Consider the following 25,318-nt stretch of genomic DNA (forward strand, 5'->3'; position numbering starts at 1 on the left):
TTACTTTGTAAAAGATTAGTGGTATTTTCTTTTTAATCTATAAGGGACATGTAATGTTTTATACTTCTGGTGAATATAATCCATCAGTCTGATTTCCATAGATGTATTTAGTAAATACAGTTCCCTTTGTTAACACCTTATTTTGAAAAGCGGACGTTTCTACTTCCTCTAACTTCTCCAAAGTGGTCTCTAGCTCTCCCGTCAGCTCCGTTCTCTTTATCCATCCATGGTCAGCTCCATCGGGGCCGTTTCAATGCAGAGAACACAAATGTCAGTATCTGGGTGCTCTACAGTCGTAGCATCGTCCCATTTGACCACGGAGACGAGAGCGACGGCCGGCTCCACCGCCACGTTACCGCCATACCATAACGTTTCCTTTCCGTGACGGAGTTAGCATGCAGCTTTATCTCTGCTCTGTCTAGCTCTGCTTTTCCTGTCAATGTGTGAAACCCAAAGTGTTTCCATCCTTTACTGGATGTGTAGTGTTTACCACGCTGGATTTAACATGGGAGGGTGCAGGTCGTATCCACGCTGACCCTACAACGTTTTATACTTTGTTCTTTTGGCAGAAGTAAAGCCCACAAAAAAGGTTGAAAAATGTCCCAAAAAATGCACGAAAGTAGGCCGAAGAAAGGCAGAAAAAAAGTCCGACATACGTCCAAAAAAATCCAAAGGTAAGTTTAAAAAAAAGTCAGAAAAATGTAAAAAAACAAAACACAAAAAGGCAGGAAAATGTCAGAAAAAAGGCGGACATACATCCGAAAGAATTTGAGGTTTGAGGTTTGTTTTGGTTGACGGATACGGAAAGGATATGACGCCACGTTACTCAGACTACCACAATAAAAGCGTTAACTTCCCCTAACTTCCTCCACATCGACTCAAATGGAGTCAATCTATCTGTATATACTGAAATGTGAGAAGAGAGGAATCCAGGGAGGAACTCCCTCAACCCTCTCGCTCCATCGTGGTTCAGAAAAACTTGTACAAATCCACCTCACCGTCTCTGAGGGTCGATGAAAGCAGCAGCAGATCTACGCCTGCACCATGTGACCCCGTCTGAGGACCAGGGCGGCCATAGCGTGCACACACACACACACACACACACACACTGTAACGCTGAGTGGAAGGGATGTCTGATCTGCTAATTACGACTCTGCGGTCTCGGCAGCTCCGTGACCGGAGGCCAGGAAGCCGTGTTCTTAATTGGTCGGCTTTTACGTAACACAGCAGGCGAGCTGAGAACGACCCGGCGGACCAATGAGAAACCGGGAAACTGCTGGTGTGATATAACTTCCACTTCAGAAGGTTTGGGAGGAGAGGAAGAAGAAGAAATGTGTGGGACGGAGGAAGAGGACGGAGTGGAAATGAGGAGCTCTCTTCACCCGCTCATCTCGGAGGATGTCCGATCGATGGTGATCTGATTGGTGGAGCTGAGGATGAGGAGAGGAGAGAAGCACCGTCACTTTAACTGAATCAGCCGACATAACGGAGACAGATAGACACACAGAGGACGAATAAAGACTAGGACGCTATGAGGGTTCGTTAGAGACTCAGGAGACAGAGATCGGTTTTAAAATGTGTTTATCTCTGAGAGAGAGAGAGAGAGAGAGGAGAGGAGTTAGGAGGAGAGGAGAGGAGAGGAGAGGCGTTAGGAGGAGAGGAGAGGAGAGGAAAGGAGTTAGGAGAGGAGAAGAGTTAGGAGAAGAAAGTAGTTAGGAGGAGAGGAGAGGAGAGGAGATAGGAGGAGAGGAAGGGAGAGGAGAGGAGATAGGAGGAGAGGAGAGGAAAGGAAAGGAGAGGAGATAGGAGGAGAGGAGAGGAAAGGAAAAAGGAGGAGAGGAGATAGGATGAGAGGAAAGAAGAGGAGAGGAGAGAGGAAAGGAGAGGAGAGGACGGGAAAGGAGAGGAGAGGAGAGGAGAGGAGAGGATAGGAGAGGAGTCAGGAGGAAAGGAGATGAGTTAAGAGGAGAGGAAAGGAAAGGAGTTAGGAGAGGAGAAGAGTTAGGAGAAGAAAGGAGTTAGGAGGAGAGGAGAGGAGTTAGGAGATAGGAGGAGAGGAGAGGAAGGGAAAGGAGAGGAGAGGCGATAGGAAGAGAGGAGAGGAAAGGAAAAGGGAGGAGAGGAGATAGGATGAGAGGAAAGAAGAGGAGAGGAGAGAGGAAAGGAAAGGAAAGGAGAGGAGAGGAGAGAACGGGAAAGGAGAGGAGAGGAGAGAGGAAAGGAAAGGAAAGGAGAGGAGAGGAGATAGGAGAGGAACAGAAAGAAAAGAGGAGGAGAGGAGAGGAGAGGAGTGGAGTGTGTTCATGTGTCGGTGCATCATTACAGAGCGGATAGTTTGTTGCTGCTGAAGGAAACAGCGGTCGTTTAGTTTCCTGGTTCAGCAGCAGAATGTGAGCAGATCTGTGATGTGACAGGAAGTGAGAGGAGACGGCGTTTCTCTGAGTCCACCATGTTTCTCCTCTCAACATGAAAACATGGAGCGACAGAATATGAAAGAAAAGGAGCTTCTCTCCTCCTCCGACAGATAAACTCTCACTACCCCCCTCATTTCCTCCCAGAGGAGGAGAATACCAAGAGATGAGAGTGATAGAAAGAAAAGGATGAAGAGTAGAGAGGAGGGTAAGACAGGAGGAGGAGGAGGAGGAGAGTCTTCTTCTTTATTTAATCCCATACAAGTGTTGATAATATTACTAATAATGGAAGTCTGATGAGTAACAGGGATCATCCTGTCTGAACTGAGCTCATACTGACACACAATAATAAGAAGAAGAGGGATTCCTCTCCTCTCCTCTTCTGACACCATGACTTGGTGCAGAGAAGGTAAATCCAGAGAGGAGGAAGAGCTGGATGATGAAGAGGAAGCTCGTTTCTCTGAATCTATGTTCGTCTCCTCTGAAGTTGTAAAGAAATACCAGATCACCAGCAGATAGAGCTGCACAATTCATCCGATATTAATCGCCATCACGTCAAACCCCGACTCACGGAGAGCAGAGGACAGAAGCCTTCAGAGAGTTGCTCGCCAAACGGTAAAAATCGACCCACATTTGGCGCTTGGCGTGTGTTAATCTGGGACCCTGATTACAGGCATCGTACGGGACCTTCGGTACTGTAGAAAAAAGAGTACCGTCACCTTTTTAGAATTTTGGCATCGACTTGGTACCGAAGTCTCGGTTCTGGTGACATCATGCACACAGCGGCAGCCTGACAGAAACTCTCCTGAATGTTTGATTTTTTGATAAAGTGCACCATATTTATGCATTTAAAATATTTACAAAAACTTTAAAATGTTTAGAAAATTAAGGGTGAATATTCTCGTATTTTTTCATATCGCAATATATATATATCGCAGAAAAATAATAATAATGCAATGTCATTTTTTTCCAACATTGTGCAGCCCTGATTTATACATTAGCAGGAATGTAGCACAACATAAATATATACACTCACCGGTCACTTTATTAGGCACACCTGTTCAATTGCTTGTTAACACAAATAGCTACTCAGCCAATCACATGGCAGCAGCTCAATGCATTACGTCATCTAGACGTGGTGAAGACGACTTGCTGAAGTTCAAACCGAGCATCAGAATGGGGAAGAAAGGGGATTTAAGTGTCTTTGAACGTGGCATGGTTGTTGGTGCCAGACGGGCTGGTCTGAGTATTAAACTGCTGATCTACTGGGATTTTCACCACAACCATCTCTAGGGTTTACAGAGAATGGTCCCAACAAGAGAACATATCCAGTGAGCGGGGGTTGTGTGGACGGAAATGCCTTGTTGATGTCAGAGGTCAGAGGAGAATGGGCAGAGTGGTTGGAGATGATAGAAAGGCAACAGTAACTCAAATAACCACTCGTTATAACCAAGGTATGCAGAATACCATCTCTGAACGCACAACACGTCCAACCTTGAAGCAGATGAAGACCACCCGGTACTAGCAAGGTGTACCTAATAAAGTGGCCGGTGAGTGTATATGCAATAAAAATAGGTTGTTGCTAAAATCAATTAATAAACATGATAAATAATCATGCAGCTCTACAGCGGACAATTATTTTCCAAAAATGTCTCAAACAACAGAAGATTATTTCCACCTAAAGGTTTGATATCTTAAAGTTCAGATTAAATATAATAATAAACAGAGAAATGTGACAGAACTGTAGAAACAGACAAAATATCCTGCAGCTCTGAATGACATCACTATTTCTCTTTAAAGTGACACTTCTACCACCAGCAGAAACAAAGAATCCAGCTATGAGATCATCCCCCTCTCCTCTTCCTCCTCTCCTCCTCCTCCTCCTCCTCCTCCTCCTCCTCCTCCTCCTCCCGGTAAATATGCCCGTTAACGGTACTCAGGACATTCAGGCTGACAGGAGGCTCACCGCTTTGAAGAGGAACAAATGATCACATTCTGGTCCGGCTGCTAGATTTTACTGTCTGCAGCAGTTACACCTTGTTAGTGACAGAAAATTAGAGACACAGCTTGATAATTAGTCACGTTAAAACAAGAGAAAATCAGGCTGTCGCTTGATTCTGGAAGCATGAAATAACCTCAATTAATAGGGGTGGGAGAAAAGGTCAGTTCACCTACAGTATGTATCGGGACTCAATTTCGATGTTTTAATACCTGAATCGATATATCTGCTTCATCTGAGTCTATGTGGAGGTAGAAGGAAGTATCAGCTTTTATTGTGGTAGTCTGAGTAACGTGACGTCATATCTGTTCCGTATCCGTCAACCAAAACAAACCTCAGAAAGTATAAATCGTTGGAGGGTTGTCGTGGATACGACCTGCACCCTCCCATGTTAAATCCAGCGTGGTAAACACTACACATCCAGTAAAGGATGGAAACACTTTGGGTTTCACACATTGACAGGAAAAGCAGAGCTAGACAGAGCAGAGCTAAAGCTGCATGCTAACGTCTAAAAAAGGCCAAAATATGTCCAAAAATAAGTCAGAAAAAAATCTGAAATATGTCTGAATTTTTTTTTAAAGGCTGAAATATGTCCGAAAAAAAGCCGGAAAAAATGCCAAATTATGTCCGAAATATGGCCCAAAAAATGTCCAAAAAAGGCCGAAATATGTTCAAACAAAAGTCAGAAATGTGTCAGAAAAAGGCCAATATATGTCTGAATAAAAGTCTGAAAAATGTCTGATAAATGTCTGAAATATCTCCGAAAAAAAGGCTGAAAAAAGGCGAAAAAAAGTCAGAAAAAGTTAGCAGGAAAGTCATCGTATGGCGGTAACGTGGCGGTGAAGCCGGCCGTCGCTCTCGTCTCCGTGGTCAAATGGGCCGACGCTACGACTGTAGAGCACCCAGATACTGACATTTGTGTTCTCTGCATTGAAACGGCCCCAATGGAGCTGACCATGGATGGATAAAGAGAACGGAGCTGACGGGAGAGCTAGAGAGCAGAAGTATAAAACATTACATGTCCCTTATAAATTAAAAAGAAAACACCACTAATCTGTGAGGGAAATGTCTTTATTCTTTGATTTCTGGGTTGCTGGATAATCAATGATCCTGATATATTTGACTTCAGGACGTCTCTGACTACATACATGCTGAAAATCAAACATTTTTACTGGATTCATTTAGAGATTTAACAAAGTAAAAGTCCCTAGAAGTGGATGATTCATCTTTTTCCACAAACAACAAAAAATACTATAATATTGAATTGCAGTATTTATTGAATTGTCTGGACTCAGAATCAGGTGAGATAGGTTTGGACATTTTCTGTTCACTTCACGTTACAGTCTTTAGTTGTTCCAGTTAGCCGGTTATTGTTTGGAATTCCTTTCATGCATCTGGACTTTTGGACTTTTTGGAACAAGTCACCCAGTAAAGAGCCTTATCGGCCTCTGAGCAGCGTTTTAATAGATAGTCGTCGCTACAGGAACAAACAGAAGTCATTTCAGGCGTGTTTAGTTCCTCCCCTCGTCGTGTGCAGCGCTCTGCTCTGTCTGAGAACGTTCACCACCGTTAACGGCTCAGTGTCATAGAGAGAGATGATGATGGAGTTCCTGCTGAGCTGGCTTGTTTATGTGCTGCTGACAGTGGTATCATTGTGAGCTGCAGCGTGTCGGGGGGGTCGCTGGTGGCAGTGGTGGTGACGCCTACACACCGACTCAAACTGCACATTCCTCTCAACAACAACACCAGACAGAAACCAGACAGACAGAAACCACGGAGACAACAGAGAGGATCCTCCATCATGACGATCACTAAGATCCTCCTGTCAGTGAGGGGTTCCTCGGGCATGATATGAAATCTCTCTGTGACCTCTGACCTCTGACCTCTGATGTGAAGAGAGGGCTAAAATCATGCATTAGAACTCTGGCTGACAATCGCAAATGAATCCCACATTTGTTATCCGTTCTAAATGTTCCTACTTGGTGAGTCGTTCTTGTCGACTTTGATGAATTTGCACAGAATGTGTCGGTGTTGTTCGGCAGGCGATGAGAGGAATCACGGAGGCTGTGAAGGAGAGAGAGGAAAAGGGGGAATATGCAGCTCTTGTCTCACCAGAGGAAAGAAAAGAAAAGAGGTGGAGGGAGAGTGTGATGATGGAGAGGATGTGTATAAAAGAGTCCGTCAACAGAAGGGCGAGTGTGAATGAAGCAGGGAGCTATAAATCTATAAATAGTGAGAGTGTCTCTGAAGACGTGGCGGAGGAATCACCTCCGCAGCCTCCGGCAGAGACAGACAGGAAGTGGGCTGAATGGGGAGAGCTCGGCTCATTGTGTAGATTTACATACAGCTGGATGTGCGTGTGAATGCTGCTTTTTGATTTTCTTAATGCACAAGAAGGCGGGTTGAGTGGTAGAGCGGCTGCGAGGTAGTAAACAGAGAGACGGGATCTTCTTCTCATTATTTAAACTACGTTAGCTGAAGATGAGATCAGAGAGGAGAGATGACATGTTGGTGCTGCTGAGGTTTAACAGATCCAGGTGTCACAACAGAGTGTTTCACATTCTCACTCTGATTCTCATTAACAGATGGAGTCAAATACAGTATGGAGTGAAATGTTTGCATCGTGGAGCCCGGCGGTCATTAACCCCTTAAGACCTGCGATCCCGACCGACTTGGCTGTCTTTCAGAGGCTGTAGCGGCTCAGTTTTAAAGCTAGAGTGAAGATACTGGTATCATATGAAAGGTTTGTACCAACCATGTCAGACTAGCTGTTCAGGAAGGACGTTAAATAGTTAACGCCCCCGGACAGTGAACTGGAGACAGTGAACGCAGCATTGTAGCTGCTAAGTTAACGCTCCCGGACGCTGAACTGGAGACTCAGTTGTCTGTTGTCCTCATACACTGGAGCTGGTGCACCGCTGCATGCGAGACACTAATCTTGTCGGTTAACGGTTAATAATCGGTTAACGGGGGTCGGTTATCGGTTAAGATTAGCATCCCTAGTGACGCTCTTACCAGGCTGTATACGGAACAACGACGGGTCCTGAAGCCAGAACTAAGTTGGATTTAAGAATGAGGAAGGAAGCTGACTCTGGGTCAGTTATAGTCTGAATGTTCTACCAGTAGATGCTCCGTCTCCCTCAGCAGGACTGATCCTCTCTGAGTCTCTGAGAGCTCCGTTACTGATCCTGGCTCTGGTGTGTGTGTGTGTGTGTGCGTGCGTGTGTGTGTGTGTGTGTGTGTGTGTGTACGTGTACATGCTTTATTGATTGAGTGTGGCTGGATGTCTGTGTTTCAGCTGTGTGTGTTTAACAGAGGGAGTGTTGGTGGTGTTGATAGTCAGCTCACTGTCACTGACACCATGTTGGCTGCAGTGATACTCACACACACACACACACACACACACACACACACACACACACTGGCCTCTGAGCAGCTGTTGGACTGAGCAGGGCTCCTTGGCCTCGGGGAGCTGCAGAGTGACAACACACACTCATCAGCCTCTGAGGTGCTGACAGTCCTCCTGTAGAGACAACCAGCTAAACGTCAGACAGTCCCTCGCCGGTATACATGACGTGGACAAAATGATAGAAACACTTGTTAGTAGGGGAGGGAATCACCAGAGGCCCCACGATACGATGTTATCACCACACTGGTGATAAGCTGAGTGTCAGACCTTTATTAACTGTAAGTGATGCAGTTTGTCAACATCTGTTTGATCTAATCTAATCTGATACTGTTTACATTCACACATCTGGAGGTCAGAGGTCAAGGGACCCCTTTGAAAATGGCCATGACAGTTTTTCCTCACCAAAATTTAACGTAACTTTGGAGCGTTATTTAGCGTTTTTCCCGACAAGATAACAAGATTAGGTTTTCTAGTTTCTAGAGCTGTCAAAGTTAACGCGGTAATAACACATTGGAAACGCAAATTGGTTTTAAAGCCACTAATTTCTTTAACACAACTTGTGATATTTAGGTCGTAGCGGCTCAGTTTTAGAGCTAGAGTGAAGATACTGGTATCATATGAAACTAGAAAACCTATTGAATCCATCGGTACTGACTATGTCCTACTAGCTTGTCATGAAGGAGGTTAAATAACGCTCCAAAGTTACGCTACATGTTGGAGAGGAAAAACTGTCATGTCCATTTTCAAAGTGGTCCCTTGACCTCTGACCTCCAGATATGTGAACGTGAATGGGTTCTTTGGGTACCCACGAGTCTCCCCTTTACATCACGCTTAATATCTGTTTTTTTTCTGTGTGATTCTCACTTAAATATTGATGCATGAAAGAGAGACGTATAAATATAACTCATCACTAGAAAGAGTGACGTTTACCTGCCAGAATAACTGTCATGTTTTAGTGGAAAGATTTATTTTGTTTCTTCGGTTATCCTCGGTGAAACCATCGCAAAAAAAACTAAATTCTCGCTGTCCTTTCCCGTCATATTTTACTACCAATTTCAATGCTTTTTTGCAAAATCCTCTCAGATTGTCAGACGTAGCTTGAGGCGGCCTGCTCGGAGCCGATACTTCTGGTTCTTCTCATTTTAAAGATATTTTGTTAACGCAGTCCGGCAGAATTCAAAAGAAGTCGTGATGCCGACTGGGAAATCTCTGTCTGCCGCTCCACGTCTGCAACAGAACAGGAAGCTCTCTGGACTGAAGGATTATGGGTAGTAAACATGTGACGTTACAGTGGAGCATTTTACAGATCTATAAATAAACAAACACACATGTAGGCGTCTTCTCTCAGATGTGTAACGTTGAAGTTATTCAGCAGACAGGTTCAGATTTATTAACACAAGTTCTTTAAGATGGAAATCCCTCCATCCTCCTCTTCCTCCATCCTCCTCTTCCTCCTCCTCCTCCTCCTCCTCCTCCTCCTTCTATTCCCTCTCGTGTCGTCTGGCAGCCAATCAGAGCGCGGCGGCTGGCAGTAGGTTTGTATTTGGGTCACAACAGCAGGATGCCAAGTCAGCTAACTGAGCCACAAAGCTGCTTGTGGAGACGACTGACACAGAACTGCTCAGTGAGTGAAACACGTCCTCAGACTGGGAGGGAACTGGGAGGTGTAGTACTGTATGGTTCATACAGAGAGGAGATGGTTGCTACTTTGTGGAGTTATTGATATCGTTTTTAATGTATAACTGGCCAAATGTATAGTGTGGAGTTAGTGTCAGGATTGAAGTATCAGGTTTAGTTCCACTTAAAATAAATTAAGAAATCCGTCAGAGAAACACCCATCAGAAAAAAACACCCAAAGAAGGCATTAGACGGTTTCAGTGTGCATAATGTGTATTTATTACACAGACCGTTGCTATGTATAACAGACCGTTGCTATTTATAACAGACCGTTGCTATGTATAACAGACCGTTGCTACGTATAACAGACCGTTGCTACCTATAACAGACCGTTGCTACGTATAACAGACCGTTGCTACGTATAACAGACCGTTGCTATTTATAACAGACCGTTGCTATGTATAACAGAATGTTGCTATTTATAACAGACTGTTGCTACGTATAACAGACCGTTGCTACGTATAACAGACTGTTGCTACGTATAACAGACCGTTGCTACGTATAACAGACCGTTGCTATTTATAACAGACTGTTGCTACGTATAACAGACCGTTGCTACGTATAACAGACTGTTGCTACGTATAACAGACCGTTGCTACGTATAACAGACTGTTGCTACGTATAACAGACCGTTGCTATGTATAACAGACCGTTGCTACGTATAACAGACCGTTGCTACGTATAACAGACCGTTGCTGTGGCGGTTTCTCTATTGCCTGGATTTTCTATGTTCTTCTTATTTTGCTGCGTTCAGGATGTTTCTGGGCTTCAACAATAACGTTTTATTTCTCTGATTCACTGCTTTGTTCTCACTAACGCCGCTCCCTCTCTTCATTCACTCTATAGCTTTAAATTACTTTAACGCATTAACGCAATTTGCGATTTTGATGTTGTAGCGCGCTCAGTTTTAAAGCTACAGTGAAGATACTGATATCATATGAAACTATAAAACCTGATGAATCCATCGGTACCAACCATGTCAGACTAGCTTGTCATGAAGGAGGTTAAATAACGCTCCAAACTCATGCAAACTCCAAACCCATCATTTTCTTCTGGATGGAAGAACAGCTAACGTAGAGTCTCTTTATGCTACATACCGAGGGTCTTGTAATATTATTTCATTTCTAGGCAGCGATGAAAGTGATGATGGAGGTTGTTTCCTGTGTTTTTATATGTTGTACGCGGGCGGAGCGTCTGATGAGATGCAGGAAGTCTCTCCAGAGGCCTCCAGCGAGGCCTGAAGCAGCAGCGCTCCCATTAACGTGAGCGGAGCCTCCAGAGTGGTGGCGGTGGCGTTCAGCAGCGTCATCACCTATGTGTGCGTGCGTGTGCTGTTCGGGGAGGCGGAGGTTGCTCGTGTGTCGTAGCTTTATTAGTAATTGCTGTGCTTTTGTTAGAAAGACATCGGGGCTCGTTAACGACCGCGGTCTGACAGGCGAGTCGAGTCAGGTCGCCGTCATGTTGGAAATTAATTAGCACAGGAAGTGTTGAGTTATGGGTGTGATAGAGAGAGAGAGAGAGAGAGGAGAGCCAGCGATCAGGTCTCTCTGGAGGAAGTGACAAAGCCGTCACAGACTAATTATGAAGCTCTGAGCTGCTGCCGGCTGAATATTTCACCAAGAACTGGGTTCACATGTCAGCTGAGTTTATAGATTCATGTTTAATAAGTTCAAATGACTTCCTGGTTCAGAGTCTCACCTCTGTCTGTCTGTCTGTCTGTCTGTCTGTCTGTCTGTCGGTCTGTGGATTATCTCACCAACTCCTCAGTGAACCCAACCCCCCAAGGAAGAGCGCCGGTAGTTGATGCTGATTTTCGTAGTGGTCAAACGGCGGTACTACAACCTCTATGTCCGTCACGTGATGATTTATTATTTTAATTATGTTATGGATGATGGCTCTGTAGGCATTTTCTGTTTAATACTTACTTCATTTTTTTATCCCAAAATATCTTGGAATGAATTGTCTCGACCGTTATTCAGACCAGGAAATAAGCGCTAAGTAAAAGGTACTTTTAGTCCTTTTATCACCTCTCTTATGGCTTTTTTTTTTTTTGCAATTAATTCGCAATTTATTATTATTTTGTTTTTTCGAAGAGTTAGTTTTTTGTCATGAGTACTTTCACACAGAACGCGGCGAAAAAGCAGCATATTTGTTTTTGGAAGGAGGTTGATTTCTCTGAGCTTTTGCACCGTGAATAAAGGCATCAACCACCACGTTGTGCTGAACGGATCGAGCTGCATCTATATTTATGAATCATCAACACGGAGGCTCCGTAGTCTGAACCAGGACGGCAAACTTTGTTACTCCTTCCAAACTTGACAAAGACAGCGTAGACCAGATCCACTCCTTCTGTTCTTATGTGTCACAATAAAAGCCCTACACATATGATATTCACAGGCGAGTAATTCACATTTTCCTGTTGTTTATTGGTCACGCCTCGCTGTGTAACGGCCTTTAACCTGGGAGAGACAGCTAGGAGAGCTCCAGAGGTGGTCTATGCTGTTAGGAGAACTTCAGCAGATGGTTTTCAGGCAGTCTGTCAATCTGAGGGAAGAGAGATCACTTAAAGGGACTATTTGTAACTTTCAGAAATGCTTCTTAACAGCGACACCTGTGGCTGTGAAATCAACGAAAGTTGGCGTCGGGCTCGCGCTTGCTCGCTCTAAATAGACATGAACGAGCATCGCTCAAAAGAGTGAGATAAAACAACAATATCACTCTATATGTCAGCTGACCAGACGAAGGTCTCTCCATGAACATGATTTAGATCTGGTCCTAGTGTTGGCTTTTCCTGTCTCAGTGCAGGCTGAGGCAGCGGGGCTCTCCAGCGTGTCTCCTCTGCTCTCTCCGCCTGCAGCCGGAGAGAGCAGAGGAGACACCGGCACCCGGTCGGTAACGAGACGGTAACGTTTCTCTCTGCAGAGCCCCGTCACTTCACAAGACACGGGAAACCTCTGTTGGTCTGGAGGAGCTGCAGCAGTTATTTCTGCACAAACGTCCACTGAACATTCACTAGATATTCTCAGAGCTAAACTAACTCTTCTGCAGTGTGGAGTGAGCGCGCGTTCACGTCTAGAGGTGGAGCGAGCTGAGCGAGAACGCGCGCGCTGTCTGAGTGAAGGCGAGCAGGCAGCGGAGGAGAGGCAGCGGCCACACGCGAACGCGCATATGCGAGCGCACGTGTCCCGACCCGGTACATTTATACGCTTAAAAAGTTACAAACAGTCCCTTTAATGATGATAAGCTTTTTAAAAGACAAGACAAAAACTGGATACATTTTTGTGGTTGATGCTGTGCAAGATGCAGAGAAGGACGCATGTTGTCTCTACAGAAAGTGCTCTGCTGCAAACAACGATTTCACCACTCAAACTTCACTCTTACAGATAACACACACAGCTTTAGGAGACTCAAATTTGTATTTCAGCACGTTCCCATGATTTACCCTCTACAGCCGACAGAGACAAAGAAACACCTCGACATAGTTTTAGGTTTTTGCTGATTCTGAAGGATATCTGCAGAAGCTGCAGCTGATGACCCTTTTTTGTGCTTGTCTAAGTTTAGTGGGGCTTTAGAGATAATTTCATATTTAAGGTGAATTTCCTGAGACAGGGGGAAATGATTCCTCTCCTGTATCAGTGTAGTAACAGTTACCTGGAGGTGTAGATGAGAGGGAGGTTGGACAGAAGAAGATGCCATGATGTCATGGAGACGTACCCAACAGCACAATATGTGCAAGATGCGTCTCTCTTCTTGGCTTTGTGAAACGATGTGTCTGGATAGAGATAGATAGAATTTCTTATGTATTTACATTCATATTTTTAAACAGTCCTCCCTCGCCGTTCTTCAGTCTTTACATGTACTCGTCTGAGGCTGGTGGTCGATCAGCGGAGCGAAAGCATCGGGACAGAAACAATGAGTTTCATTGTTGGTGTTGTGTAGAACAGAGTCGGTGTGGAGGATAATTGAAATGTAATTGTCTGTCAGTGTGATGGAGTTGGACGAGGCCGTGATGGAAATAATAATTACCAGCACGGCCTCAACTGGACGGAGAATTATTCAAAAGATGGAAAACGAGAGTTCAAATGTATGGAAACCAGTCAGCTGATGAACGGCGCCGCAGAGGGAGGGACGACACATTTAAATTGAAAATCAGCGAGTCATTAGTGTTTGTTGGATTCAGAGAGGCGTCACGCTGAGCAGAAGAGTGAAACGTGTCTACCTGACTGTGGAAGGAAGGATTCAAACAGGCAGCCATAACAGTTTCTCTCCTCTGTGTGACTTCTTCTTTCTCATTAATAACCCACCACACCGACTGAGGCCCTCAGAGGCTGCTCAGAGCCTCTGAGGGCCTCAGAAGCTGCTCAGAGCCTCACGGAGCTCCAGATGAAACACACAGCTAGCTTTGGTGAATCTGATGAATCTCATGTCCATCTTCAAAGAGGTCCCTTGACCTCTGACCTCCAGATGTGTGAATGTGTGAGGGCTTTTGTCCCAAAAAAAGTCTGAAAAATGTCCAATAAAAAGTCAATATTTAATTTAAAATGTCAGAATTTTTTTTTTTTTTTTTAAAGTCAGAAAAAATGTTCGAAAAAAAATCTGAAAAAAGGTTAAAAAAAAAAAAGGTCAGAAAACTGTCCGAAGAAAAGCCAGAAAAATGTTAGAAAAAGCCTGAAAAATACTAGCTGGTCCTGAAGGAGGTTAAATAACGCTCCAAACTTACACTAAATTTTGGAGAGGAAAAACTGTCATGGCCATTTTCAAAGGGGTCCCTTGACCTCTGACCTCCAGATCAGTGAATGTAAATGGGTTCTATGGGTACCCACGAGTCTCCCCTTTACAGACATGCCCACTTTATGATAATCACATGCAGTTTGGGGCAAGTCATAGTCAAGTCAGCACACTGACACACTGACAGCTGTTGTTGCCTGTTGGGCTGCAGTTTGCCATGTTATGATTGGAGCATATTGTTTTATGCTGAATGCAGTACCTGTGAGGGTTTCTGGATCAATATCTGTCATTGATTTGTGTTGATTTACCTATAAAATTTTACAATTTTTTATAATTTTTTTTATAAAATTCAGATTTACAATAATAAATATATACATATATTTGTATAAAGCAGCATATTTGTCCTCTCCCATGTTGATAAGAGATCAGATCAGATCAGATCAGATCAGTTTAGACTGAAATAAATGAAAAAACAGTAGAAAGAAATCACAAACTCATCTGGTAACAGTCAACAAATGTCTTTAAATGTGTTAAAAAGAGTTTAAGTTTCTCAAAACACCTGAACCCCCCCCTCCACCTCTCCCACACTTGGTACATTCCACCTGGTAAACCCCTGTAGCAGGAGTCCACATGGGCCGGTCCTGGTTTGGCAGTTCCTGGTTCTAGAGGAGACTAGACTAGAGGAGAGGTGAGGAGAGGAGAGGTGAGGAGAGGAGAGGTGAGGAGAGGAGAGGTGAGGTGAGGAGAGGTGAGAGCAGAAAACTAAGTGATTAATTCAACTATTAATATGTTAGAAATGTCCAGAATCTGTGGGGTTGCTCTTCAGTTTAGGAACCAATCTGTGACTTTGTGCTAAAAAAACACAACTAACAAAACTAATATTGTGAACGGGCCTCAGACAGCGTTAGTATCCACCAGGAACAAAGAATTCAGAGTTACAGTAGAACAGGACTGTTGGAGAAGGATGAACCTGATATTCTGTGTTTTTCTACAGTCAACACATTCCATTAAGACCCAAACCAGCAGTGAATCTACTCTATCGAACTACTACTGAGTCCTGTTTGTTGAAGACTACTTTTAGGTTTCACTCTTTCTTTTTTAAAAGTTTGTTCTTCAGCTGCAGACGGTGTCGGGAGGTCAGAAACTACTGAGAGACGTCTGTTAAATACTGTTAAATATATGGAATAACAGCAGCCTGAACCAATCTCAAGTCTTTAGATTGGGTTCTTTTCCCAGCGCAGCCATAAACAAACATTAACATCTTCTTCCTTTAAGAACACACACCGGGGTTAATGCATGCTTTAGCTCATTTACAGTTACATTACTGAACATTTTACATCTATTTTCAGTGTTTTACATTCTTTAAATCCTCTCAGGCAGCAGTTGGTTTCTGTTTGTTTCAAAATGCAACAAAAAGTATTTTATAAAACATATATATATATACAGTATACACATATATACAATTCATTAAGCAAATTACAATATATAGATATTTAAAAAGAACATGCATGTAAATGTAAGAAAACAATAAAGAAGTAATTAATGTTTGTTGTGTCAATAAAACAAACAAACAAATAAAAAACAATTAATAACCATATATTGCAATATCAAAGGATAAATGTAAAAAAACCCCAAAAAAACATGAAGTAGAGGAGTAAATAAAAGGCAGAGTGTGAGTTACATCTATTATGTGTTGTTGTGGTTGTTGTGGTTATCTCTCAGGCTGTGACATCACTGACCTCTCCTTCTATGGCAATGACATATTTCTGTCTTTCTCTCTCTCTCTCTCTCTCTCTCTCTCTCTCTCTCTCTCTCTCTCTCTCTCTCTCTCTCTCTCTCTCTCTCTCACTCTCTTTCTCTCTCTTTGTCTCTCTCCAGTGGGTTAATTACTGCCCCCCCCCCTTCAGTCCTGTTAGTTACATAAAACTGAACTCATTAAAGGGAAGTTTTCCCGCCTCTCTCTCGTCCTGACGGCGGCGAGGCCGACTCGTGGTCATTAAACTGACCTGAGAGCTGTCCAGAAGACTTTACAGAGCTCCACGTCTCCGGCGTCCAATTTAATTTGTTTCTTTATTTATCTTTGTATTAATTCCTTTATTTATTTGTTTAATTTTCCCTTTTATTTATTTATATATTAATTACATTATTTTTTAAATGTATTTATTTATTCATGCATTTATTTTTTATATATTTAATTTTTTTCTTATTCTATTTCTATATATTTCTATTTATTTATTTTATATTATTAATTTATATTTATTTTATATTTATTTTTAAATGTATTTATTTAATTAATTGCCAATCACCCCTTGTTTATTTTACGCATTTCTACCTCATTATGCAAATGAGGGGTCTGTCACTCAATGTGTGTCATCAAATAAAAAAAAATAATAATAATTAAAAAGAAAATTAAACAGAATAGTAAATAAATAAAGGTATGTGAGGTAAATATACTGTTTTTGTGAATGGAGTCTGGTGGCTTTGAAGAGAACATAGGTAAAGGGCCGTCTGACAGCAAGGTAAAGCGGGGAAATATATAATAATATAAATAAATATATATGCATATAATACATGGACTGAGTAGCCTTAAGCAGGCCTATCTTTTATATCTCTATTATTGTCTTTAGAATTTTTGTATACCTTTACCTCTCCTGTGATTCACTCTGTTTGCTGATGTTGCTGCTTTGACACCTGAATTTCCCTCCGGGGATTAATAAAGGTCCATCTTATCTGATCTTATCTTATCTTATAAACTGATCAGTATTTATGAGAGTGGGACTTTTATTGGAGTATTTTTTCATGAATATGAGTTCTTGCAGGACTGGTTATTGGTTGTTTTACAGTAAGAAGGACACGTTGGGTGTTTCTGTCGACTCTTGTTTCTTGTTACAAATCAAAGACGGAAGAAAATGAAACTAATATTTTCACCATAAGTGTTTTTTCTGTGATTATTAATGACGGCTGCCAGCGTTACTGCCTCCTCTGATACGACCTCTTCCTCTCCCTCTGGAGGCCTGACCTGCTTCCTTGACCTCCCTCGTCTTCCTCTCCTCCTCGTCCTCCTCCTCCTCCTCGCTCCACGCTGACGGAGGGAAAAGAGGGAAAGAAAAGGAGGCACTGATTACCTCATTAACGGAGAGAGAGAGAGAGAGAGGAGCTGGTTTTGTTAAGGAGGAGGGAGAGGAAATCATATTCAGTATATTCAGAGGGATTCACGTCGTCAGGGGAGCAGAAGGGGGTGAAATGATGATGAAGGAGGAGGAAGAGGAGGAGGAGGAGGGGAGGCTAACCTTGACACACATCCTCTGTTTCCTCTGGATGTTTCCTCTGGATGTGTCCAGAGTGTGTTGATGTGGAGCAGAATGAACCTTTACTGTAGTTAAACCCAGAGACAGTGAGAGGTGATGATGTGTCTCCATCATGTGATGAAGAGCTAACCATCGGTCTTTTCTTCTCTGCTCTCTCCTCATGCTCTCTGCTGATTGGACGGCTGCTTCCTGCTCTCAACATGCTGATTTAAAAACAGGTAAGAACATGTCATATCATCTGTGTGTTTTATTCAATAAGCAACTTTATCACATGGTTGTTCTATTAAACTCTCCCCGCTGCAAATACAAAGTGTTGATTAATAAAGCACCTCAGCTGTCCGACCAGACCGTGATCAATATGTCTTCACTGATCTGGAACCAGTAGTGGGACGGCTGAACGATGAAATCAATGTTCGGCCCCATTTCTGTCTACGTGATGTCATTTAGCGTCGGTGGGCAGATAGCAGGGTGCTCGCCGCTCACATGATTGTCTGGAACAAAAGGAGGATGGCATCAGCCGCCTGACAGCGAGGTGTGCAGTTCCAGGAGGATCAGTCGATATCTCTGTGTTTAATGTGAGGTCAGGAAAATGAATCCAGTATTGACTGTGAGGGTGAGAGCAGCAGCTTTGTCTCTGTTTGGGTGTGAGAGGATGCTGCTCGTCTCTGTAACAGGATGTAAATAGATCAGAGCTCAGGTTTCTGATTCAGATGTGAGAGGCGGCGGCGGCGGCGGCTCATCAATCTAGTCGGACAGCTGCAGATGGAAGAACGCAGGAAACTCCATCAGAGCCCCGCTGAGCTCCACTCAGGTGACGAGTCGCTGTGTTCGCTCCATCGCTCTCTGTTCAGGAGAGTTCAGAGGAGTATCTGCCACCACCACCGTAAGCTCCCACTTCACTGCTTCTCAACATCTCCTGGATCATTTACAGATGTTATGGACAAGAAAAGATGATTTTTCTCCAGCAGCTCTCGAGTCTTTTAGTTTTCCTCTGGTGTGTTTGATGAAGTGAATCTACTCAGACAACCGTTCAAACCTCCCGCCGTCTGTCGGTTGTAAACTTCTCACAGGGTCGGTGGTTCGTTCTCCGGCTCCTCTTCTTCTTCGTCTACATGTCTCCAGATGTTTAGGCCCATTCCTTACATGGTGGCTCACCGTATGGGTCTGGGATTAGAGTAGATTAGATAGATTAGATTCAACTTTATTGTCATTAGTGCAGGTTACAGGTGCTGAGAAATGCATCTAACCAGAAGTGCAGTGTATACAAAATATAATAAATAGAATGTGGAGTAAGTAAGTTGAGTAATACAAAATAAATAAGTCATAAAAAAGAAAGTCTTTTAAGGAAAAATAATATAAAAATGAATAAGGTGTGAAATAAATTTATATTTCTGCTTTAATTTGCTTCTTTATCTATTTATTTATTGTATTAATTCCCTTATTTACTCTTCTGTTTAATTGTCTCTTTTATTTATTTATGAATTCACTTTTATTTTTTATTTTGTTTCATTTATCTATTTATCTATTTTTGCCTTAATTTTTTATTTATTTATTTTTGCATTTATGTTTATTAATTTTATATTTATTTTTTAAATGTATGATTTATTTATGTATTTATGCATTTATTTATTTATTTCTGCATGATTTTCTTTTAACATTTCTTGATGCATTTCTGTCACTCAACGTGTGTCATCATGGGGTAAATAAAGAGGAAAATTAAACAGAAGAGTAAATAAATAAGGGAAATAATACAAAGATAAATACATACATTTAAATTTAATAAATGTATTTAATGACATTTATTTATTTATTGAGTCATTTATTTATTTATTTTTCAGCTAATATTGTCTATGAGAGAATAAGACTTCTTTCTTCATGTAGGAAGACGCTTGCATCGGGTTCAGATTCGGGGCAAATGTTCTCAGGCTGAACACGACGCCGACTTTCTTTGGTTCAAAATATGACGCTTGTTTGTGTTGCCGCCTTGTTGAAGTTTCCTTCTCTCCATCATTCCCTTCGCCCTCATCTGTATGAACATCTGGTGGTTCAGATCTCCTCAACATGTAGGATCAGCTTGTTTTAGAGGATTCCTGAGCTGCTGCTGCTGGTTACAGTCGCCTGTTCAGACTCCATTCAGTCCTCTCTGGTGTGAAGACGAGCGAACCTAAAACTCTGGTTCTATTTATAGCTCTAAGTTTACCGCTCTGCCTCTTGTCTTTATTTCACCCTCCAGTCGTTCACACTGAGCCAGCTGCCTCATGTTTATCATCAGCTGTGTTTCAGTTCTCCTAGAGAGGAGGGATGCCCTCCGACGGCTCGCTGCTGTCACACGTCTCTGCCTGGAGTGGTGCCGAGGCCTCCTCTTGACTCCTGGCTCTACTGGCTAGTTTACTGGGTGGTTTACTGGGTGGATTTCACCCCGGTGTGGGGGGGTGTGTGGTTGTGGGTAGATGTGGCCTGCAGGTCCAGGAGCCTCGAGCATCGCGTGATTAAAACGATCTCACTGTGCCAAAACACTGAACCCTCAAAGAAAAGAGGACATCAGCCGGCATGTTGCTGCCTCCGGAGCTGATGGTGATCTGACTCTACTCACTAGACTACAGGAGGTTTACTCTACTGAGTTCTATTGGGGCTTTAGAGCCTTTATTTTCTTTAGTTTGATGTCTTGTTTTAGAAGATCACTGCTCAGTATTGTGTCCAACCTGCACGCTCTTAAAAGACACCAAATATACTGTAAGAAAAACACAATATTCATCCACATCTCACTGCATCACCGTGCTGCCCTATTTATCTTTAAGTTTATTTATTTATTCTTGTATTTATTTGTTGTTTATTTATTTATTTTTACATTTATCTTTTATTAATTTAGTTTTGCATTTATTTTTTATTTATTTTACATTTATTTTTAAATGTATTTATTTATGTATTTATTTATTTATTTATGGATGATGGATGATGGATGAGCCGCTTCATGTGGCTGTGGAGGCCGATGCGCCCAGATGTTGGGGTAATGCCGGCTGCACGCTGGTGTCGTTGGGCACGCCTTCCGGTCCTCCTCTGTTGGGTGATGTGATGTATTTGTTCGGCCGCTCTGGCACAGGTGACCTGCCGGGCTGACCTATCGAGTGCCAGATGTTCCAGATGGGTGAGGTTTATGTTGCAGCGCTTGAGGAGGTCTTTAGTTTAGTCCTTTTGTCTGCCAGCAGCCCGTTTTGCATCGCTGAGTTGCCCGTAGAAAGCTTGGCGAGGCAGGCGGATAGTATGTCTTATCCAACGGAGATGTGTTTTAGCCACTGATGCTTCCATGCAGATGCAGTTGGTCACGGAAAGGATCTCTGGGTAAGGCATCCAATCTTCCCAAGAGAGGCCGAGGAGTTTTTGGAGGCATGGAATGTGGAAGGCCTCCGAGCTTGTGATACGCCGTCTGTATGTATCCATGTTTCTGCCCCGTAGAGCAGAGCGGAGGCACATACCGCTCTGTAAACAGCAACCTTGGTACTGATCTTTGACCTTCAACGGAGTCGCCCAAAGGCTGATGAGGCTTTGTTGATGCGACTGTTTATTTCAGTGTCAAGGGAGCGGTCTGAGGAGAGTGTGGAGCCAAGATAGGTGAACTGGTGAGCTACCTTGAGTGGAACACATGACGTAGAAATGACACGCTGAAATCAAGAAAGGCGTACTTATTGCACGCTAAACGCCTTGCGCATTATCGTGGCATTCCTACGCCTTAACATGCCAACGGGCTGGTACGTAGCTCTGCAGGGACTGTTCAGTATTATCTTTAAGTCGTATTGTGACGGTGGCGTTTCCTGCGTTCAGACACAGCGCGGAGGCGACCAGCTCTCCTCCACCGGGAGGAAACACCTCCAAACACTAACATCCATCCAGAGCTGCCAGGATGTCTGACACATTTACCCTCCGTCTCCAGACTCTTGTCACATCACAGCAGCAAAAGTTTCTGCCTTTTTCAGGGAGTTTCCTGGAAACTTGAGCCCTGCTGTTCCCCTCAGTACCCGTGTCACAGCGTCACAGCGTCACATCACGTCATGCTTAAAGTAAAGTAGCAGCTGTCTTCAGTTTCTACTCCTGCCGGAGCAGCAACGTCCTCCTCCAGCGGCTCTAAATGTGTTCATGAAGTGAACAAAACGTTCAACAGACGCTGGAAGTTACTTCCTGCGGAGCTGAGGGAGCCAGTCTGTGAGGACCCAACAAGCCCGTCAGTCGAGGAAAGTTTACCTCCGTTCTTTATGGAAATCATAAATCTTTGACAGCCGATCACATCTGGCTGCTGCATCTCTGCTTTTCCTGTCAATGTGTGAAACCCAAAGTGTTTCCATCCTTTACTGGATGTGTAGTGTTTACCACGCTGGATTTAACACGGGAGGGTGCAGGTCGTATCCACGACGACCCTTCAACGTTTTAGACTCTCTGAGCTTTGTTTTGGTTGACGGATACGGAACGGATATGACGTCACGTTACTCAGACTACCACAATAAAAGCGGTAACTTCCTTCTACCTCCACATAGACTCAGATGAAGCAAATATATTGATTCTGTCATTAAAACGTCAATTTCAAATTTACGATACATAGGACGTATTTCCGATAACTGGTATCGGAACAACTCTAGTTGCAGCTCTGCAGTTATGAACTCTTTCCACCATCTGCTTCTGACTGCTGCTGCGTAAAAGGATGTTGCGTTACCGCGACAACCAGCAAGCATCCTATGATACCATCCATACCTGTAAATGTAAAAAGACTCTACTTAATTTCATTTTACTTTATTGTTCTTTCAAAGGAAACTCAACTCGCAACACAATACATTAAGTACATCAATATTTAAAATAGATCCAGCAACTGCAAAAAATAGATAAACATCCGTTCAACATTTACATCATTATGTATTAATACGCATTTATTAATACGCAAAACACTGAGTGAGAACTTGAAAGAAAAAAAGCTTTTTGTCACAACAATAGAACTGATTTACTAATTATCTTTACCTGAAATTAATAAACTAGCTTGAAACTAATGCATCAGTTTTATGAAAACATTATTAATGTTATAAAGACACATGCAGGCTGCACCGTGAATATCCAGGATCTCCTTCTTTTTAATATCTATATTTTATTGTTCTTTGTTAACCAGGAACAGACCGGGATGGACACGGAGAAACGGTTTCAAACAGCCAAAGTATAAAAGCTTCCATGACGAGCTCTTCGTCACTGAGTTATGTCGTAATGAGAGAAACAACGAGGCCGGTTGTGGATGTGAACGTGTCAGAGATTATTACTCGAGGGTCTAGTTTCTGAGCTAAATAATGATCGTAATAACTGAGAAAGCACAATGAAAAGTGTCCGATATGATGGAATCAGAAACATTTAGACAGAAGCCGTCACGTTCAGGTGTCGGAGGAGTCGTTGTGAGGAACAGCAAAGCTACACAGAAGATTACTGGAGCATGAATGAGTCATGTTTATGGCCCTCAGTGGGCCCGTAGCTGTAACGGACCTCCTCTTCCTCACCGCTGCAGCGAGCGGAGACATGAATGTAATTTAATATCTCTTATACATTACTGTTGTCTTTGTTTGCTGAGTCTACGGTATCGTTGTTCTTCTCTACAGTCACATTCAGGAGTTGATTCCTGATCTGGTCGTTTTCATTCAGAACAAATCTCTTTTAAAGTCCGGCTCAACCATTGAACTGCTCTGTCTCTGGACTCTCAGTGTTTAGTGACATCCAGCAGGGTCGTAGCCACGATTTTAGAAATACTGAGGTCATAATAATAACACGTTAACGCAGATATGTTTTAACGCCACTAGTTTCTTTAACGCATTAATGCAACTTGTGATTTTTGGGTTGTAGTGGCTCGAATGACGTAGAAGCTCGTCGGGAAGGAGGCTAAATAATGCTCTAAATGTTGTGCTACTATAAATCATAATGGTCACACCAATATATATATATATATATATATATATATATATATATATATATATATATATAAAGAAAATTAAACTGTAAAAATATAATTATTTAAAAAAAATGAAATGAAAACTATATATTTACAAAAATAAAACTATAAACTATATACATATGTTAATAAATAAAATTAAAAAGAAAGAAAAATGTAAGAAGAAATAAATGGAAACATAGATAAAGATAATAATAAAAATGAAAATGGACTTTTAAAAAAAAAAGAAAAAATCTATTGTTCAAAATAATTATACTTATATACATTTTTTTAAAAATGAAAAAAATATATTTAAAAAAATTAAACTATATACTTAAAAAACTATAATATTTAAAAAGATTAAATAAAAACTATGTATTTACAAAAATACAATTATTTACATATGTTAATAAATAAAATTAAAAAAGAAATAAAAAATGTAAGAATAAATAAATAAATAAAGATAATAATAAAAAATTCAAATTGACTTTTAAAAAAAAAAAAGAAACTATATTTAAAAAAAAAGAAACTATATATTTTTTTAAATTATACTTATACATTTTTTTAAATTAAAAAATGTCTATAAAAAATAACTATATACTTTATACTAAAGCAAATTTAATATGAAAACTATGTATTTACAAAAATGGAACTATTTACCTATGTATATATAATAAGTAAAAAATTAAAAAAATTGAAAGAATCCAAAATAATGAAAAATTAACAATAAATAAAGATAATAAAAAAAATGAAAATTAAAAAAAAGTGCGATGCAGATAAATAAAGACAAAAATAATAAATTAGTGTGACTTAATAATACCTGTCCAAAGTCTTAGCGACTGATAAAAGTATTTCTCCAACTCTGGTTTGACAGTTTCAAAAAGAGACTGTATAAATAAAAGATATAAACATCAAACGTGACACCAAAAAAAGATATAAGCAGTCTTTACAGGACTCTCTGTGTTGAGGTATAAGCAGTCTTTACAGGACTCTCTGTGTTGAGGTATAAGCAGTCTTTACAGGACTCTCTGTGTTGAGGTATAAGCAGTCTTTACAGGACTCTCTGTGTTGAGGTATAAGCAGTCTTTACAGGACTCTCTGTGTTGAGGTATAAGCAGTCTTAACAGGACTCTCTGTGTTGAGGTATAAGCAGTCTTAACAGGACTCTCTGTGTTGAGGTATAAGCAGTCTTTACAGGACTCTCTGTGTTGAGGTATAAGCAGTCTTAACAGGACTCTCTGTGTTGAGGTATAAGCAGTCTTTACAGGACTCTCTGTGTTGAGGTATAAGCAGTCTTAACAGGACTCTCTGTGTTGAGGTATAAGCAGTCTTTACAGGACTCTGTGTTGAGGTATAAGCAGTCTTTACAGGACTCTCTGTGTTGAGGTATAAGCAGTCTTTACAGGACTCTCTGTGTTGAGGTATAAGCAGTCTTTACAGGACTCTCTGTGTTGAGGTATAAGCAGTCTTTAGAGGACTCTCTGTGTTGAGGTATAAGCAGTCTTTACAGGACTCTCTGTGTTGAGGTATAAGCAGTCTTTACAGGACTCTCTGTGTTGAGGTATAAGCAGTCTTTAGAGGACTCTCTGTGTTGAGGTATAAGCAGTCTTTACAGGACTCTCTGTGTTGAGGTATAAGCAGTCTTAACAGGACTCTCTGTGTTGAGGTATAAGCAGTCTTAACAGGACTCTCTGTGTTGAGGTATAAGCAGTCTTTACAGGACTCTCTGTGTTGAGGTATAAGCAGTCTTTACAGGACTCTCTGTGTTGAGGTATAAGCAGTCTTTAGAGGACTCTCTGTGTTGAGGTATAAGCAGTCTTTACAGGACTCTCTGTGTTG

At 41.9% G+C, this 25,318-nt stretch overlaps 1 protein-coding gene and 1 long non-coding RNA gene across 2 annotated transcripts in view; both read left to right on the forward strand.

Moving 5' to 3' along the window:
• Window positions 1-25,318, forward strand: part of LOC119502680 (serine/threonine-protein kinase BRSK2-like) — a 136,211-nt gene that overhangs the window by 42,335 nt on the left and 68,558 nt on the right.
• LOC119502764 lies at window positions 414-22,012 on the forward strand. The gene is made up of 3 exons (XR_005210164.1): window positions 414-556; window positions 6,511-6,515; window positions 21,966-22,012. It is a non-coding gene; the product is annotated as an uncharacterized LOC119502764 (long non-coding RNA).

Source organism: Sebastes umbrosus, chromosome 2 (assembly GCF_015220745.1).
Source record: "Sebastes umbrosus isolate fSebUmb1 chromosome 2, fSebUmb1.pri, whole genome shotgun sequence".
NCBI classification, from domain to species: Eukaryota; Metazoa; Chordata; class Actinopteri; order Perciformes; family Sebastidae; genus Sebastes; species Sebastes umbrosus.